Source organism: Schistocerca cancellata, chromosome 10 (assembly GCF_023864275.1).
Source record: "Schistocerca cancellata isolate TAMUIC-IGC-003103 chromosome 10, iqSchCanc2.1, whole genome shotgun sequence".
Classification (NCBI taxonomy): Eukaryota; Metazoa; Arthropoda; class Insecta; order Orthoptera; family Acrididae; genus Schistocerca; species Schistocerca cancellata.
Window position 1 is genome coordinate 158,185,685 of NC_064635.1, and position 17,032 is coordinate 158,202,716.

At 37.8% G+C, this 17,032-nt stretch overlaps 1 long non-coding RNA gene across 1 annotated transcript; it reads left to right on the plus strand.

Annotated features, from left to right (window-relative positions):
- Positions 1–5,647: 5,647 nt before the first annotated feature.
- Positions 5,648–9,871, plus strand: LOC126106733 (uncharacterized). The gene is made up of 3 exons (XR_007523391.1): positions 5,648–5,685; positions 8,044–8,135; positions 9,775–9,871. It is a non-coding gene; the product is annotated as an uncharacterized LOC126106733 (long non-coding RNA).
- The last annotated feature ends 7,161 nt before the right edge of the window (positions 9,872–17,032 follow it).

A 17,032-nucleotide genomic window follows, 5' to 3' on the forward strand; every position in this document is an offset into this window, starting at 1 on the left:
TGTATTCTGAACAGATAATATTGTGAATCATGTACTGTCAAGAGCGACTTTCGTCATTAATGGATTAAAGTTAAGTATCAAACTAATTACGTCCGCTTTCTGAATTGTCATTCCTTGTCATGTTCCAGACCTCTTCCCTCCTCACACCAGAATGCATGAGCTAAAACGCGTGCATTTCAGAATCCACTCGCAACACGGTGTTGGCTCTTCTGCAAACCCAAAAAAAATGAAGACATTGAGAACTGATGTAAAAAGTTAATGGGATCATTGATGTATGTCACATTAGATTCCATACCAAATATTCTTGTAGCAATAAGTATTGTGACCAGGTACCAAACGTAAGTTAGTCTGTGTTTATGGAATGTTTTAAAATTTGTGCTGCATTAAATTACGTGAACCATAAAATGAGCTTGTTGTGTGCTAAGGATAAAAACTGTACGGATACCATAATTGGTTATGTTCACTCTGACTAGGCTGGTCACAGAGGACATAGAAGTCCACAAGTGGTTATCTTTTCAAAGTTTTGGGTTGCAGAGTTTCTTGGGCATCTAAGAAACAGCCTACAGTGTCCCTGTCGACAACAGAATCAGAATTTTTAGCTTTAAGTATGGCGAATAGTGAAGGCTGTCAGCACAGTACTATGTAACATAGTGTTTCTGGCAGTCAAAGAGCTGTTGTACTGCATGAAGATAATATGCCCGTAACAAGCTTTTGCAAGACCACACGGCTCCATCAAGCTTAAGCATATATATGTAAATATTTGGCCTGTGAGGGGGAAAGCTTTTGTGAAGAAGTTGTGTTAATGTGTGTTAGCACAAATGAGCAACAAGCTGATGTTATGTCACAGCCAGTAGGTCATAAAAATTTTTAGAACTTTACAGCCTTGCTAGGACTTACTCAAATCTTATAATTTTTGTAATGCCAATAATTAACATTAAGGGAGGACATTAGCCTTACAATGTGAATATTCTTTTAAAAAACTCGGTACAGACACAATCATTAGTGAGCTTGATTTACTGCATCTGATTACAAAAGACCTAGATCCGCTTTGTGACAGTACACTAAAAGTACTGGATACCCAGCATATTCATATCTGAAACAGTTCAGTCAGTTTTTCCTATGCATATCATCTTCGAAGACCTAAGATCAGAGCAGATTTCTCCGTTTTTGTCCCAATGAATCAAACTACATGTCTTGTGTTTTCAGATTCATTCCATGTTCACAATCCACTACCATTTTAAATCTTCTCTGGTACTGCATGTAAAAAAAACACCACTCTGTGTGCAATTATTTAAAAGTGCCGTTGTTGTTGTTGTTGTGGTCTTCAGTCCTGAGACTGGTTTGATGCAGCTCTCCATGCTACTCTATCCTGTGCAAGCTTCTTCATCTCCCAGTACCTACTGCAACCTACATCCTTCCGAATCTGCTTAGTGTATTCATCTCTTGGTCTCCCCCTACGATTTTTACCCTCCACTCTGCCCTCCAATACTAAATTGGTGATCCCTTGATGCCTCAGAAAATGTCCTACCAACCGATCCCTTCTTCTGGTCAAGTTGTGCCACAAACTTCTCTTCTCCCCAATCCTATTCAATACTTCCTCATTAGTTATGTGATCTACCCATCTAATCTTCAGCATTCTTCTGTAGCACCACATTTCGAAAGCTTCTATTCTCTTCTTGTCCAAACTATTTACCGTCCATGTTTCACTTCCATACATGGCTACACTCCGTACAAATACTTTCAGAAATGACTTCCTGACACATAAATCTATACTCGATGTTAACAAATTTCTCTTCTTCAGAAACGCTTTCCTTGCCATTTCCAGTCTACATTTTATATCCTCTCTACTTCGACCATCATCAGTTATTTTGCTCCCCAAATAGCAAAACTCCTTTACTACTTTAAGTGTCTCATTTCCTAATCTGATTCCCTCAGCATCACCCGACTTTATTCGACTACATTCCATTATCCTTGTTTTGCTTTTGTTGATGTTCATCTTATATCCTCCTTTCAAGACACTGTCCATTCCATTCAACTGTTCTTCCAAGTCCTTTGCTGTCTCTGACAGAATTACAATGTCATCGGCGAACCTCAAAGTTTTTATTTCTTCTCCATGGATTTTAATACCTACTCCGAAATTTTCTTTTGTTTCCTTTACTGCTTGCTCAATATACAGATTGAATAACATCGGGGAGAGGCTACAACCCTGTCTTACTCCCTTCCCAACCACTTTTACATTTACATTTACATTTACATTTACATTTATACTCTGCAAGCCACCCAACGGTGTGTGGCGGAGGGCACTTTACGTGCCACTGTCATTACCTCCCTTTCCTGTTCCAGTCGCGTATGGTTCGCGGGAAGAACGACTGTCTGAAAGCCTCTGTGCGCGCTCTAATCTCTCTAATTTTACATTTGTGATCTCCTCGGGAGGTGTAAGTAGGGGGAAACAATATATTCGATACCTCATCCAGAAACGCACCCTCTCGAAACCTGGCGAGCAAGCTACACCGCGATGCAGAGCGCCTCTCTTGCAGAGTCTGCCACTTGAGTTTGCTAAACATCTCCGTAACGCTATCACGGTTACCAAATAACCCTGTGACGAAACGCGCCGCTCTTCTTTGGATCTTCTCTATCTCCTCCGTTAACCCGATCTGGTACGGATCCCACACTGATGAGCAATACTCAAGTATAGGTCGAACAAGTGTTTTGTAAGCCACCTCCTTTGTTGATGGACTACATTTTCTAAGGACTCTACCAATGAATCTCAACCTGGTACCCGCCTTACCAACAATTAATTTTATATGATCATTCCACTTCAAATCGTTCCGCACGCATACTCCCAGATATTTTACAGAAGTAACTGCTACCAGTGTTTGTTCCGCTATCATATAATGTTCCGCTGCTTCCCTTTCATGTCCCTCGACTCTTATAACTGCCATCTGGTATCTGTACAAATTGTAAATAGCCTTTCGCTCCCTGTATTTTACCCCTGCCACCTTTAGAATTTGAAAGAGAGTTTTCCAGTCAACATTGTCAAAAGCTTTCTCTAAGTCTACAAATCCTAGAAACGTAGGTTTGTCTTTCCTTAATCTTTCTTCTAAGATAAGTCGTAAGATCAGTATTGCTTCACGTGTTTCAACATTTCTACGGAATCCAAACTGATCTTCCCCGAGATCGACTTCTACTAGTTTTTCCATTCGTCTGTAAAGAATTCGTGTTAGTATTTTGCAACTATGGCTTATTAAACTGAATGTTCGGTAACTTTCACATCTGTCAACACCTGCTTTCTTTGGGATTGGAATTATTATATTCTTCTTGAAGTCTGAGGGTATTTCGCCTGTTTCATACATCTTGCTCACCAGATGGTAGAGTTTTGTCAGGACTGGCTCTCCCAAGGCCGTCAGTAGTTCCAATGGAATGTTGTCTACTCCGGGGGCCTTGTTTCGACTTACGTCTTTCAGTGCTCTGTCAAACTCTTCACGCAGTATCGTATCTCCCATTTCATCTTCATCTACATCCTCTTCCATTTCCATAATATTGTCCTCAAGTACATCGCCCTTGTATAGACCCTCTATATACTCCTTCCACCTTTCTGCTTTCCCTTCTTTGCTTAGAACTGGGTTCCCATCTGAGCTCTTGATGTTTATACAAGTGGTTCTCTTATCTCCAAAAGTCTCTTTAATTTTCCTGTAGGCAGTATCTATCTTCCCCCTAGTGAGATAAGCCTCTACATCCTTACATTTGTCCTCTAGCCATGTCTGCTTAGCCATTTTGCACTTCCTGTCGATCTCATTTTTGAGACGTTTCTATTCCTTTTTGCCTGCTTCATTTACTGCATTTTTATATTTTCTCCTTTCATCAATTAAATTCAATATTTCTTCTGTAACCCAAGGATTTCTACTAGCCCTCGTCTTTTTACCTACTTGGTCCTCTGCTGCCTTCACGACTTCATCCCTCAAAGCTACCCATTCTTCTTCTACTGTATTTCTTTCCCCCATTCCTGTCAATTGTTCCCTTATGCTCTCCCTGAAACTCTGTACAACCTCTGGTTGTTTCAGTTTATCCAGGTCCCATCTCCTGAAATTCCCACCTTTTTGCAGTTTCTTCAGTTTTAATATACAGGTCATAACCAATAGATTGTGGTCAGAGTCCACATCTGCCCCTGGAAATGTCTTACAATTTAGAACCTGGTTCCTAAATCTCTGTCTTACCATTATATAATCTATCTGATACCTTTTAGTAAGTGCCGTAAGAAATGTAAAACTAAAAGCATGTTATTTATTGAGTGGGAAACACGAGCTGATAAAATTTATAAATTATATAAATCTGAAACAAAAAACCAACATTACAATATAATACTGTATCACATTTTATTTGGTAGTGTTTGAGGAGCTGGCATATGCGTTTCTAGTGGCGATCGAGGGAAACACTGCACGTAAGCATATTGTAAGATACTGGCATGTTACTTATTTCATTATTTGCTTTTTAGTTTACGTCGATTTCGTGGAAAGCTCTCAAATGTCTGTACAAATCCATCCTGATTGTAAAATTGAAACCATATATTCCGTACAGTGCCTTCCACAAATCCCTATTCGCACTATAATCTGAAATAAAACGCAGATCATCAAAATTTTAAGAGGTCTTGTATATGTGTCAGTTAATTCTTATTAGAAAAACTACACAGTTAACTGTTAATTATATCGTACTTCATGCCAGAGAACTTATACATTGCGATTATCAAAGCAACCTCATTTCTTAGCAACATTTTCGCGAATTCGGTGGTCTGGACAAAGATCTCTCTCCACAGCGTGAGGGTTGTCACGTGACCGATTTCAGATAAACTTCCTTCTCACGCTATCGTATGACACTCGCCCCAGATTGTATTTAAGAACTTTGTCAGTGGCCTCTATGGTGCTTCTCTGTCAATTACACCCGTGTTGGTCGTTGTTGACCTTTCGAGAAAAGAAAATGCACAATTTTGTTTTGTCATATCTATCAGCACTCTCGCTTTTGTTTACAAATAGCTCATTGGGCAAACCATCGTCATCTCAGTAAATTAATTATCGTCGTCAACGAAACATCTTATAAGAAATCGTTTGCGGGTATACGAAAAATTAACACAAATGCCTAATATTTCCCTGCAAGCAAGGGTCGCTGACAACATAGGCCTAATCACACTACGTCGTGGCTGCGGTACATAAAATTTAATCGGGCCATAATATTATCTTTCGTACACTGTTCGTTATGTAAATGGCTTTACTATTGGTATTGTTTCCGTTACATACATTTTTTTTAGGAAATGTTGATAATTATACTATATTTCGAAAACAGGTTGAACAATCGACAAAATACTTCACTATTATTCCGTTACCGCTACGGATATTTTTGGGATTTATGTCTTTAAAGCATAATTTCATGTTCTGTGAATTTCCTGTCATCAGCTATTTTTTGCTCTGTTGTCGAATTTGTTTATGATGCTCATTACCTACTGTTGGTGCAAAATAATCCAGCATGTAATCGATTACACCATGAAACATGGCATAGGAGAGTCGTATATGTTGGCACAGCTGAAGCAAAGATGAGTCACTTACCTCAGACGAGGAAAGGAGCGCAGTTCAATTCTTGCTGTATCAGCTGTAGTTCCTGTTTGATAACCGAATAACGCATTTGTAATGGCTGATGGTGAGCGTTTGCAAATAGTATTTTGTAAATAGTTTAGATGGCAGAGTCTGTTCAGTGATGCAGAACGCATTGCTAGTGGATTTAAGTAGTATGCATCTGGTATTTTCTGTAGCGTCAGTTGTAGTAGTGTGTTTCCCTAAAGAGACGCCTGCATTTTGTGCACAGTACTTTAGCTGTAAAGCGGCATAGGTATAAACGTGGTTTATTTCCGATTTAGGATAGTGGTAGAATTCTAGCACTACTACTTACATGTGTTCAGGACCGAAAGAGTTTAAACCACGATGCGGAATAGAAGTGTTACCCAGTGAAATAAAGATCGAGAAAATGGTTTCCGTTTTGTATGCAGTTTAATATGAATAGCTGGAGCCATTTTACGTTTACTGTCTTTCCACATGTTCGCCATGTTGAATCTGTAATATGGTTTTCATCCTAACTCGAGCCACCGGAAACAGGTGTAAGGCTACATTATTCTACATAAATTTAATGTTTAAGCTTAGAACGTCTACTTCTGCTGTAGATATGCTACAAATGTTACATAGGCCTATTTACTTGGCTATGCCACTCTATCCTTTCTTCATACCAGATAGAATTTCGTTACCAAATTATTCATACAGTGTAATCGGTAGATAATTATGCAAAGAGGAGGCATTTTCTTCCATGTAATATAGCTTGCTTCAGTTTTCTGCTGTAACCATACCGACAACTTTGACAAAGTTCACGTTAGCCAGGAAAAATTTGAAAATATTATCGTTTATAATCCATGGAGGAAAAAATGAAACCAAATACATATGATACCCAGTAAAATGAAAGCATTTGAAAGCATTTCGGAACAAATGAGAAGAAACTGCTCTACGTAGTGTTACTAGATTTAATGTAAAAATATATGGCTATAGCTGTAGATTAATTGCCACCTACTTAAGGAAATGTCGTAACTGATACAGTTCTTTAATCTCTTTGAATTTTGTAAAATGAAGTAAGAATTATTATTTAAAATATATTGTTCGAAGTCTCACTGAAAATTAATGTTCTTCTTTTCTTTTTCTCCACGCAATGACTGTCCATGCTGTAATTTACCAGAATGGCTGGAGATCTTTGTGCGGTACAATATGCTTATGCTACATATTCTATACAAGTTTTAAGTTAATGATTGTTTAAGTACTCATTTATGCTTACCTTAGGTTTCGCTTTAAACGTGTAGCAAATAAACAGTTACCTGTTCTTGAGTCCAACCAACAGTACTGGACCCCTGATTTGATGTGTAATATAATGTGGCATGTGACGTCTACATGCAGAAGCAGAACAGTCCACTTAACTGTCTTATCTAGTAAATGACGTGGTTCAATGGTATAGTCTTTGAAGTGCCTTTTGTTTGCTCCTCCAAGTATCTGTAGTTTCTTATAGATGGCCAGATGTATTTTGTTTGTGTTTACGATATCATTTGTCTTGTGAAAAAAGAGGTGGGGGGGGGGGGTGTCTTCTTTGTGACATTTGATAGCTCATAGATTGATTTGAAATGTTTGCTACATTTGTCGTCATTACGCTGTTCTCCTACCACCAGTGAAAGCATTCTTTACCTTTTTTGTTTTTGAGGATGTTGTTGTGACACAGTGTACTGAAACCAGAGTTCTAGATTAGGCTGGATGCATTATCACTTGACCTATTTTGCTCCTTTTCCTCTTTTAGTGGAGACAATGTCACCTAGTCCGATGTCTTGGCTGTAATCAGGAGGTTGCTTGAGTTAATATTCCAGATCCAAACAGTGGAATTACTGATATTACCTGTAATGATATTCATTTGTAGTGTCATTTGTGTAAGTGACAGGCTTGTATGTGGAATGAGTCACAACTTCTGTCATTACTGGTGCATATATAACTGTAATATTAAGATGCTATGAGTCTGATGAGTAGTGTATAGAAACAGTAGGATATTCAGCAGTATTTTTTTGTTTGCCACACAGTTGATAGGAATATTTCGTAGTGTGTAGTATTTGAACATCACAATTTTTTTTATTGTACTGGGAAAGTATAGATCTTTTCATACTGTAAACTGGTATTGGGCAGTACTTCCTTAAATCAGCCTTTAGCAAGGATGTTCATTTCTTATGTCCTTGGTACAATCTGGCATGTGAGATGTTAGCATCTTGCCCCAGAATATTGTGCTGTAACATATTTGATGAAACAGGCTGACATCAAGATGCTGCAGCTACCAAAATGAGGGATCACTGTGTTGCGGCAGTTTGTGTCTGGAGAACATTAAGTTACTGGATGTTAATAGTGGAATATTATTTTAGTGTAACATACATAGGAACTGTTACCACTTAAGTTACTTCAGGAAGTAATAGAATTTTTTTCATTTCAGATTTTTACACTCTGTGTCAAAATCTAAATTACTCTGCCACCAAGCCAACCCAAATCTGTGTTGGTCTGTCAGCTCAAATGGAGTCACTTGTGGTATGTATGGAGAATGAAGGTACAGTGTCCTATTTTTGCTTTGGGAGTGTGTGTGTGCTATGAAATGGTGAATTTATATTTGTCTGCTTCCGTTCTCCATCTGTTAATTACTGTTTTCCATGTTTTGTGTGTTGTCTTTCTGTAGAATATTATTGCAGTATTGGTTGTGCTGTTGAACCTCAGTGTAGTGAATCTGAGTGTGACTATTGTTAGAGCAGAATATTAGTGTTTTTCATATAGAGATCAATGTACATTGTGGATCTGGTGAACTAATTCACAATCTGCATTGACTTAGTGGATAAAATGCAAAACGAAAGCATTGATTTTGTGGATAGTGCATTCATAGATTCTGTCCGTGATGGAAAACTGCATCCCTGCTTCTCAGTTGATCACAGTATTTTACCGTGAGTTGTTCGTGTTGTGTATGAAGTTGGAGCTTTGAAAAGTATTCTCCAATCCATGTGATGCATAAAAATAATTAATTTTTCTATATTCCAGAGCTTAATTATGCCAGGTATGTCAGGTTTAAGCATTTACCTTGAGCTTAAATCGTACTTTATGTGCCCAGGTTCGCTTGAAAATAAATTTTGGGGGAAGGATTGTTCCTTGAAAGAAGACAATATTTTTTCCTTTTCATCCGAACATGGTGTAGCGAAATTTAACCATCAGGAATTTCATTTTCCATAATACCACATATCGTTCATGTATATGCCTGAAGTGAAGTGCAGTTGGTCTGTAGTTTTTGACGTCCACATTTCCATGTCCATCAACTACTAACACACATTCTGTATGTGAAATGTTCAGATTGTCTGCTGTCTCATTTAATGTTCATGTATGAATAAAACATGGTGGAGCTGTTGAATATTTCATAAACAGTGACATTATGTATGTTGGCATATAATTTCATATGCATGACAGGGTGGTAATGGCATAAATGGCAATGATACAAGTGCATAAGCTGCACTTGCAACAAGGCAGTTAAGTGGATGACAGTAAATGCAGTTACAAGAGTAAAGGGAATCCACTGACAGGGAAAAATCAATGAGGCATGCATGTTGGTAGTGTTTGTCTTGGATTTGTGATAATTTGAATTGTATTGTGGATATTAGGTGGTTCCTCTTGTAAGGTACATTCCACACTATTGTTTTGAGCATTTTGAGTGCTGGGAAGGCAACTTGCTGGGGGTGGGGGGTGTAGACTTGATATTTAATTGAATAAAGCTTTAATATGTAATGAGATATTTCTGACTTGCCAGCAGAACTTTCATGTATATGTGTGACACTTCAGTTTAATGCATGTAACTTGTCAGGATATAAACTTCATTTTCCTGATAATCCTGCTGTCATAGTTACAATTAGTGATATTTGCAGTCACAACTCCTCTGTGTATTAACATTTGTAAGTTTGAAGAGGCAAATTTCACTGTAATTTCTAAAGTATTGTATGTTCTTTTTTTAAATTGCTCACTAAATCTTGAGAACCGCAGCTGCATGGTACCACTTCTTAAACTGGGATATCCTTAAACTGATTTGTCAGTTTTTATTATAAATTTTCTCTTTCCATTGCTGCACTGAAAAAAGCTGCTTTGACAGTTAACATTTTTTAATTTTTTTTTTTTTTTTTTTTTTTTTTTTTTGCAGTGTGCAGACCAGGACATCTATTCTGCAGAGCAGGCTGGAAGCAGTACATCCAGGATTTACTGCTGAGAGCTTGGTGGAAGTCAGGTATGGTTTGTGTAATAGACTGGTTTATTAAGCTTATTTCTGATGCTTTGTTTCATGTTTGCCTGATTGGCAGTGCTAATTATATTATGTGGCAATATCAAGTTACTTTCATTATGAGATAACTATTAATGAAACACTGACATTGAGAAATAAGAAAAGCTTTGTTATTATGGGCAGGTTTTTTGCTACGGCTACAATGAGTGATATGAATACTCAGATAAGAAAACCTGTTTCTACTTATGGAGGTAATTCTTTAGTGTTTGTGTATTGTTCAGTCACTTGTGAAACTGAGCTCTTAGCTGCGGAGTATACAGTCAGAACTCTTCAGTTCCAAAACAAGTGCTTCATTGCCTCACTGTTAAATTGCCAGTTACGACCTCCTGGTATTTTGGTACTTCACTAAAGTTCTGTACTGTGAGGAAGGCATTGTTCACTGGATTCTGGGCAGTTGGCATCTCCTAGTGGTCTACTTTATCTATGTAACAACAATATTACATTAAGAGAAATGTCAAGTGCTGGTTAGGGTGTTTTGATAAAAAGGCAGGAAATATTCAACACTAGCTTCTTTGCTCAAAGACACAGATTTTAGCTTTAGCTCCTGATGATTTACTTTCATAAGTGGTATGCAAAAATGAAGATTGGTACAACATATGTAACAGAATTATCTTTGTGATTAGTCTGTTGGTGTATATTTAGAAAATTGTAGCTTTGTGTAGTACCAGTGTGCATAAGTGTTTACATTTTTATAATCTTGTGGTAGGTTTGATGTTGGATATTCCAGTAGATGGGACTGTCTTTCAGAAGAGGATTTGTAATTGGTGCATTGCCATGTGTGAAGGGCACTGAAAACTATTGAAGTTGGCTGTACAAAGCTACTTACCTGTTTGTTTTACATGCTCAGTTAATGTGGGTATACATTTGTTGTTTAAGTGTAAAATTCCTTTCTGATATTTCTCAATGTGTTAGTTTTCAAAGCTGAGCATACAATTAGGCATACAGATGACCCGATATTTATGATGTATGGTACACCCATGTTTAAATGAATTTAAAATGGTTTTTATTCACTTTTGTTGGCTTGTTGATGTACTAGATATCAGCTAGGGTGCCACTTGGGTGGTGTGGTGTAGGTCAGTTCTCTCATCCCCTCATCTTCCCTTAGGTTCTGAAAATCAGAGGGGAGACTTTGGGGTAGCTGACTTGACTGTGATTCTAAGCTCACAGTATTGGCACAGTGTTGTTTCTGCTCGAAGCGCTGTTTGGGTAACATTGGATGAAGTAATGACATTCGAACCCACACCTGTCCTTCAGAGTATTCGTGTGGCAATACTGTGCCTAATTTGTGCTGTTTCTGGCACAATTTTGCAATTTTAGTGCTACACAGTAACCAGCATTTCGTTGTGTTATAATTGCGTGGAAGTGTCTTCAAAGAGAGCAGTGATTTGCGTTGTTTAGTATTGCTATTTCGTTCGAGAGGTAGATATGAATTTTTTCACAGGCTTAAAGATAATGACAGAAGGGGTGAAATAGTATTGAAACAACAGACTGAGTCACCCAAAGCATGTGGTGTTCCACTACAAATTGTACTGAGAAACTTTGCAGAAGTACAGGCAATGGAATGCTGTGGTCAATAAGTGGTATCTGTCTTCGGAAAGATACTAATGAAGTACTGTCACTTATTTGGATGATTTCCAGCAGTACATTGTTCATTGTGCTGGTTGGAATTTTATGAATATTGCTTGTTTTCTGAGGGGAAAGGTGGCACATGTTTCAGTACAGTAACACTGGTACAGAAAGTGCAAGGCTAGAAAGGCTGGTTTTGATGGATAGATTCTGGTGTTATAGTAGCTAGAGCTAGTTTTCAGGAAAGACAAAACATGAAGGAAGATCTTCACTTTGGCTCAATCAAAAAGGTGATGCCATAAAACACATTCGACAGGATTTAGAAGGTAATGGCAGGATGAAAGCAGTGTCTGGCAACGAAAACTTCAGTGGGGTAATCTGAATATCACTTTAGGCTAATACTTGCATCCTGGAAATCCAGTTATCATGCAGGGAATAGTGTTGTATAGGAACACGGGTTTCAAAATTTATGTGGTTCATAAGAGAATTGTGTTATTATGGAAAACACCAGTTATCATCCGCTAAAACAGTAGAAACTTCCAATGGACAATTAAACAACAATAAATGGTATTAACCCATTAGCATTCAATTTATTATTAATTGACATGTATTCTTAATTTCTGGATAACAGTATCCTGATGGCTCAATTTATGTAAATATGAGTAAATTTAATTTACTTAGGGCATAAAAGAAAAAAAATTGGGCCATTTTCATTTGAGAATGCTGAGCACTTGCCAGTTTTCACCTTACACTGCTTTGTAGGAAAATTGGTAGTATAACGAAATTGATGATAATAAACTGATAACATTTCACTATTATTGTCTATTTTACAATAACTCACGTTTATAAAAGATTTAACCCATCATCTTTCCAAAATGAAAATTTAATTATGGCCAAATACTATGTTTGGAAAGCATTTGGTAGGGAGCGTAACATTCCACTCACCACAATATGTTCTAGGCTTTCCTCTACAATTCTCAGACTGACATAATCTTCGCTTTTCTCATTTCTCTGAAACACAGTTTCTGGTTGCATTGTGCTGGGACATGACGCAGGATTCATAGTTGTTACATTAGTTGACATTTGATATGTTCTGGCAATTTGTTTTCTGAACCCTTTCACTGGGAGAAGTTCCTTCATTGCACCTCTTGGAAGCCAGTTGTGCATTTGTAACTGTCATATCTACAATTGTTGTAAAAACAAAAAGGAACCAGTATCACTATTAACCATGTATTGCAATTGTATATTTCTCTTAGACATCAATGAAGAATGCCACCTTCATGATATTCTTGTGTGTTCAGTGCATGGTGTTGTGGAATACTGAGCTTCTGTTTCTGGGATGAATTCCAATGTTAGACTTTGACCGTGGGGGTACAGGGTCAATCAGTTGCTAGTACAACATACTCCTTATCATTCCATTTTGTGACAAAGATTTTGTTCTCTCTATCACATCTGAACTCCAAACCTCCCATCCCCACCTTTCTTTTTCATTATCTGGTGATAAGGTTGACATTATTGTTCTGCTTTCTCTTAAGGTTGCACATGCACAGAAGCTTAGTTCCTACTGTTGGATGAGGTCATGACTAATAATTAGTGACAATGGACAACATATCCAAAAGTACTTTGGAACTCAGTGGTAGATCCTCATTGTCTTCATTCTGGTTCTTCCCAGTATATAGTAAGATGATGTAACACACATAGTTTGCATCCAAAGTGTGTGGACATGAGTCTGATAAATTGCTTTATAGGGTGTTTCCCATATTGAAATGTAATTCAGGTTTCAGTTAAAGATGCCTTTTCTGAATCAAAGAATCTTTCACTGTTTGAACACAAAGGTCATCATCCTCAGACCAATAATTTCTTTCACTGCATAATTTGATAGCCAGTAAAGATCGACAACACAACAAATACACGAATTTCATTAGGTACAACTGAAGAAAGTATTTTATTTTTAAATTTCCCAACATATCTTGAGTTTCCTCTCCAGTGATGCTTACTGTCGTTCAAATAGCTGTATGGTACTGCTCATTTACATCCAGATCTGCTTCTCTTTCTTCATACAATCAGATTATGCTGCCTCTTCAACCATTCCCAAAATCTGGTGAGCCTCTTTTGAACAGTCTTCAACTGAATAACTGTATGAGAGATATAACATGAGCACTCATTGTCAAAGGAAACCTCACCTTACCACAATGACAGCACACTTTGTTGGAAGCAGTGTACACTGTAATTGAGGGCGATGGCCATAGAAGGGTTAAACATTGTTCATTCCTCTCCTGAAAGTCTTTCCAGTTGTCTTTCTTTTCCTCTCTTCCCAAAAAATACGTAAATATCTGGCAGACGGACCATTGTTCATACACAGCCTGTGTTGCTGTCACGTTTGTTGAAGAGCCTGGTTTTGTACTAAGGTTAATATTGATGTGAAAATGTAAAGAATGCTAAACATTCACATAATCAAAGCTGATTTACTTTATAATTTAACAGATTAGTAGTGATAAAATGTATTGTTTGTAATGTGCCTTCCAATACCACAAGGAAGAAAAGCTAATGCTGCATGAAATACATCCCTTCATGATTTTTTTTTTCCATACTTGACCTATTTCACAGCATACTTCAAAAATTTTTTTATATATTTTTTTTTCATCCTTAGGTGCACCATCTCAGAAGATTGCCATAGTACAGTGTGGAGTAAATGTATGCAGTGTAAACAAACATTGTGGTTGCCAGGTCGGCGTACTAAAATACTGATGTAGTGAGAAAATGGTAAAGAATGCATACAGTTCCTACTTTCATTCTCATCTTTAATATGGGGTCACTTTTGTGAAACTTGAAAGCAGCTATGAGCACATTCAAACTGCAAAACAAAGGCAGTTAGAATCATGTTTGGATGAAAACCTACTCTTGTGTAAAACTAGGAAAAAGAATTTCTGGTATTCCTCCTTTAGCATGTACCTACATTATGGAAAATAAAAGTAGAAGGGAAGCACAGAATATTCAAAAAATGGATCACCACCACTTTACCAGGCAAAGAAGAAAATTATACATCACTCACGTCAGATTTGCAGCATCACTGCTTTCACACCATTTGAAAATATCTAAGTTTATGAAATGTGCAATGGGCACACTTCATGAATTAAGTGTTATTTGCAGTATTAATGTATGCATAAATGGCTTTCACTTTTCCAATGCCGTGTCCATAAGCTGCTTTTGTAGAAAATGGGACCAAAATAGTACAATAGTGGTTTTTATGAGTACAAAACAGCCCTCAGCTGATCTTCATTTGTTTTGAATTGCAGTATTAAGGTAAACTTTTTCCCTGAACAAATAGCCTGTTTTGTGACTGTTTGTGCTTTTAATCCTCATGCTTATATCGGCAAACTTCATTTTATGGAGTCATTCAGTGTCTTTTGTGTTCATTATGTAAATTGAAGGAGAGGGGAGAAAGGGAGGGAAAGGAATACCAACATATGCTGCATCACGACTCTGCGCAGCATCAATGGCGATGAGTGAATAAGAGTGAGTGCTGGCCTGGGATTCGAAGTTGGGAACCACAGTGCCACCCAGACACAATGTTTATTGCAGCTATCTTGGCACGCCTCTTCCTACCTTGTGCCACCTGTCTACAGTCCCTGTTCATTTCCTCCATGCTCACTCCTTTTTGATGATGAATGAGATAGGACACTGAATGTGGTGGATCTATTGCCCATTGAGGCAAATCAGTTATGACTGTGTGGTGTGTGTTCTTTTGAACGTGTCTGAAGGAATAGACACTGTGGATTTGTGTAACTTTCTATTTGTGTTGGTCAATGTGCCACGTACTGAGCCTAGAGTGATGCTGTCTGCCCACTCTTAATTTAGTTTTGTTCCTATTGTGGTCTGCACAGTTGAGGGTGTTAATAAGGAATGATCCCATGTATGTAATGGTTCGTTTGTGTCCAATTTTGTGTGACCCTCAGCATAGATATTTTTCCAAATCATGGAATTGCTTGTGTAGACCAAAATCAGCTGATTTTGGGTAAAAGGAATTGTTAGATGGTGGTTAGCTTCCCTTTATCAAATGTAGTAGTTGAATCCATGCTTATCTGTTGAAGTATTCCTTATTCACGTCCAAGAATTAATGACACAGCTGCATGCTCAGAAATGATTACAGCTATCTTATCAGCATAATGAATGGTGCAGGAAATGTCTGCATACAATCGGAAGTTGTATTTGTTTATATCCATGCATCGACCATGTATCTATTTTTATAACTACCTGTATCTGTCCAATTATTGAAATCCTATGGCATGTGAGACAATGGTGTGAATTGCTATTATATTTATGTTGACGTTGCTATCTTTGTTTCCCTATTACAGGCGTAAGTAGTTGCTTGATTGTATGTTAAAATATGTTCATTTCACCATTTTGACTGTAATGATACTTCCTAATGTAACACAGATATTTCAATTGCAGTGCAAGAGAGACACAAAAATACTCCCTGAATCTGGAGGCACCAATTTTTGTGAGGTACGGTATACTCATGTTTGATATAATTAAATCTCTTCTTGTCCGCCTAGTACTCACACTTGATGCTCTGCTGGTCTTCAAATATAATTATAGTGTGTCAACTGCCAAATAGAATTTTCTGTTGATAAACTGTCTCAAATTAATATCAGCAACTTTTATGTCTTTTCAGTGCCCTCAGCGAGACAGGTCCACATCCTGTGGACCTTTATCCCGCGTCCAACTTAAATCCATGGGCACCGGTGTTCCACGGGTAGAGTATAATTGTGTTCAATGCATCATTGATAGTTGCTCATCTCACAGTACCCCTACTATTTCAGTAAAATAACTGAACTAGAAAGTGACATTTCAAGTTAGGCACTGATAATTCAGACATTGGGACTCAGGATGTGTAAATGTGAAAGACTATTTTAACAAGCAACCCATATTTCAGAAGTGGGACACGAGATACAAAAGGAGACAGTTGTGACAGGCTAGTCAGTAACTGGCAGATGTGATTATACTGCTGATGTTGCAGCTTACTGGGCCCATTTGATACATGACCATTATTGTTGGTGTGTGTGCATTTACACCTGAGAGCTTGGAACCCAAGAAACAGAGGGGCAGTTTTATCATTCTGCTGCACTATTGTAAACCTGTATTGAGGGTGGTGGGACTGTCAACTCAAAGCTGGTCACTGACAATACCTATATTAGCCTTATTTGATGTATGGCTGTTTAACTGGACGAGTAGTTGCTGCTTCTCCTTTGTAGATTCATACCTCCAATTCCGCTCCACCACAGTGAGACAGTGTTTGAGACTGATCTGTCTGAGATACCAGTGGGATTCATAAATTTAGTATGCATTACCTCTATGTACTTCATTAATAATTTCTTACCTACACTGCATGGTGATGTTACATTAATGTATCATGTACAATGTTTCTTGTGTCCTATGAAAAGCCTATAATCATCATTAACATGAATGAGTTAATGGATGGGAGACATCAGAGTTCAGTTCAAATGGTTCAAATGGCTCTGAGCACTATGGGACTCAACTGCTGAGGTCATTA